The sequence below is a fragment of the Triticum dicoccoides genome, chromosome 3B (assembly GCF_002162155.2).
Source record: "Triticum dicoccoides isolate Atlit2015 ecotype Zavitan chromosome 3B, WEW_v2.0, whole genome shotgun sequence".
Lineage (NCBI taxonomy): Eukaryota > Viridiplantae > Streptophyta > Magnoliopsida > Poales > Poaceae > Triticum > Triticum dicoccoides.
Window position 1 is genome coordinate 66,942,809 of NC_041385.1, and position 4,115 is coordinate 66,946,923.

A 4,115-nucleotide genomic window follows, 5' to 3' on the forward strand; every position below is an offset into this window, starting at 1 on the left:
CTTCCTCAAATAAGATACTACAATAATAGGCCTTCCGGCTGGGTGTGTCAGCCACGACATCCACTTTACCATTATAGAGAGACCAATATTATAGTTGTTGGGAAATGTTGCAACCATCATATCTGTCTAAGATTCAGATCTGGTTGGTGACAGGATATTCTAGACTCATCAAGTCTAGAAAGAAAAACGGAAGTTTTCAACACAAATCGACGAGATGGCATTGCGAGATTCTCGAGGAATAAAGTATGATAGCAAGCTCCAAAATATGAGGTGGTTCCGCTACACACATGTAAACACGTTGTCCCGGACAAGCATGACCACATGGTAGTCTTACAACAAAACACTGCCGAGTTTAGGTGGGGAACCATCATCGAGGATATCGAAATCCTTACATAAGTTTAGCTCTTAAGAAGGAACTTCTTCTTCTTGAACAAATCAATCAGTGGCTTGGTGTGCTAGGAAAGACATATAGAATGGAGGCGGCCAACCTATCAAACCATAGAGTACTTGGCACATGCGTGACTAACTTGGGACAATTCCAGAGGAAGCAAAACTAACTTTCTCAAATCCATGACAGCAACTTGCATTAAATGCACATGAGTTAGAGGAAGTCACTTCTTTCATCCGAACATATGCTTCATGAATGGGACATGAAGACATTGCGTATAAAGTTTCCAACACTAGCTTAATGTTCAACAAAATCATGGAGTAGATAAGGATGTTGTCGACGGGCTCAACAATGATTCATCCAGGTTTCCATATTAGTGGAATTCCACAATTATGTAAACAAGGTGATAGCATTGGTCAGAACCGAAAGATATAATGGAGTATGCCCGAGGAAACAACCACGAGTAAGACAACATTATGAATATCGTTGGTTCTGATTTGATTTGACGATAGCCCATGCTCAAATCAAAGATTGGGTAAGATGATAGGTCCATTAACTGATCACGAGGGTCAATTGATGGAAATACCATCTTTGTTCAACACACATACAAGATAACCCTTAAAATGAGCTAAGTCGGACAAGCTTTTATCTTCCAACTCTCCTAGTTGTTGTTTAGCTTAACCAACTAGCTCAGGGTATCCAACACAGATTCTTGGAGAAAGGATGGTTTCGAAAACCAACTTGATCACAAACTCAACATAGCGGTCAGGTGAGAACCTGGTGATACTTCCCAGAAGATATTCGAAAAATCACGAACCACCGGTATGTTACTAAGCTCGAGAACAATCTTGCTTTTCAGGGCAAGACGATATGATCAAAAGAGTGTGGGATTGACACAATCCTAACTCACTGATCGAAGAGTGCGCCAGGAAATAAGGACTAGGTAGCACGGTCAATCTTAGAATGTCGATTTAGTAACCAACATGCTAAGAATGAAATTATTGTCCATTAACTACCAAGCAACATGGTTGCTAGGAATATAGACTTCACACATCACGATTCACCTGTCAGCATTCCGGTTGCAACAACACAGAACCGAGGAATGAATAATAATGGCGAAAAGTATCACTGCATCAAGAATTCATAAGGGGTGGTGCAATTCTCATGACAAACCCGACATAAAGAGGGTAACACTCCAAGGTAGAACAGAATCAAAAACTGGATTAGCATTTGATTTGTGGATTACAACTGCTTTGACCCAATCCTGGATATGGATGAGGTTCTGGAGTTTATTTTTCCTAGTCATTCCGAATAGAATGGCTTGACGGACCACAAGAATAATAGACATTGATGAACATGAGTGCATGACTACTCCTGACTATCAATTGATAGATGAAGGTTAGAAGACAACTAAAGAGGGACAACTCAAAGGGACAACTCAAAAGAGCATTACGTTCCCATCCACAATCAATTCCCTTATATAACTAAAGAATTTCTAGACTCGACTTCGACCAGTTTGGCATCGTAATCCTACAGGAAGTCAGGCTCTGATAACAAGCTGTCAGGACCCCGATACTAAGTCACACCAATATAGCATATAACACATCATATTACTGTGCGGCCTCACGCACGGTATTCCCACGGGTGCCACCTTACCTGGCCCGGGACCGTTTCCTCCTTTTGGCTCACGTATATGATAGTGCCGCTAGCATCCACATGACAAAGAACCCGGGCCGACATGACTAGTCGTAAACCCAAGGTGGCTCTAACTTACAAGGACATGCATACATGACCCAGCAACGAACGTGTCGAACAACAACGTATGAACCCAAGTCATAGCAAGCTACAGGGACTTAAAGGAACAACGTGTGACATTCCCCGAAGGGACAGACACAAGAACGAAGAAGGACACATGCGAGCCAGCCTAAGTGTTCCGGAGCAGTAGCAAGCTACCATGGCTCAGTGGAAGCACTAGGAGACATTTGCCGGTAAGAGAGGCTCACAAGAATAAACAACTAGGTTGTCAGAGCTCACACATACCAAGCATTTCAATAATCATACACACAATATGCTTGATATGCGCATATACAACATGGCATCACAACATGACTCTACAAGTCAAAGTATTTATTCAATAGGCTCCAAGGATCCAAGTATTACAAACATGGGTCTCCTTACCCAACATTCAGAGAATACAAGTCAAAAGCACATGCGGAAGCTTAATATGCCTAAGTACATACATCTACAAATGAAAAAGGCTGAGAAGCCTGACTATCTACCAGATCCTGCCGGGGGCATAAGATTGTAGCTGAGGTAACAAGCTAAACACCGAAGTCTAGGCAGTACTACTAGCAAGATTGAAGTCTCTCTACAAACAAATAAATTAAGCAAACGTGAGTACAAATGTACCCAGCAAGACTTACATTAGAACTAACTACATAAGCATCGCTATCAATAAAAGGGATGGTGGGGTTTAACTGTAGCAAGCCAGCTTTGACTCGGTGGTTATCCAGAACTACGACCGCAAGTAACTCCTTTCAGGTGGCGCACACGAGTCCACATATTCACCATATCAATACACCACTATGGATCCACTCTCGTCTCCCTACGAGAACGCCATCCATAGCACTCACGCTTATCTTGCGTATTTTAAAGTATCCACTTTCACTTGTCTATGAATTGTATAGGCAACACAGCGGTCATTTACTGCGGACACGGCTATTTGAATAGTGTTGGGGAATGTAGCAGAAATTCAAAATTTTCCTACGTGTCACCAAGATCTATCTATGGAGAAACCAGCAACGAGGGGAAGGAGAGTGCATCTACATACCCTTGTAGATCGCTAAGCGGAAGCGTTCAAGAGAACGGGGTTGAAGGAGTAGTACTCGTCGTGATCCAAATCACCGGAGATCCTAGTGCCGAACGGACGGCACCTCCGCGTTCAACACACGTACAGCCCGGTGACGTCTCCCACGCCTTGATCCAGCAAGGAGAGAGGGAGAGGTTGAGGAAGACTCCGTCCAGCAGCAGCAGAATGGCGTGGTGGTGATGGAGGAGCATGGTGATCCAGCAGGGCTTCGCCAAGCACCGCGGGAGAGGAGAAGGGAGAGAGGTAGGGCTGCGCCAGGGAGAGGTCAAAACTCCTCTTCTGGCAGCCCCAAGACCCTCAAGTATATATAGGGGGAGAGGGGGGCTGTGCCCCCACCTAGGGTTCCACCCCTAGGGGCGGCGGCTAGCCCAAACCCATCTAGGGTGGCGGCCAAGAGAGGGGAGAGGGGAAACTTGCCCCCCAAGTTAGGTGGAAGCACCCCCTCCCCAAACCCTAGGCGCCTTGGGCCCTTGTGGGGGGGCGCACCAGCCCACCTGGGGCTGGTCCCCTCCCACACTTGGCCCATGCAGCCCTCCGGGGCCGGTGGCCCCACTTGGTGGACCCCCGGGACCATCCTGGTGGTCCCGGTACGTTACCGATAAAACCCGAAACTTTTCCGGTGACCAAAACAGGACTTCCCATATATAAATCTTTACCTCCGGACCATTCCGGAACTCCTCGTGATGTCCGGGATCTCATCTGGGACTCCGAACAACATTCGGTAACCACATACAAACTTCCTTTATAACCCTAGCGTCATCGAACCTTAAGTGTGTAGACCCTACGGGTTCGGGAACCATGTAGACATGACTGAGATGTTCTCCAGTCAATAACCAACAGCGGGATTTGGATACCCAT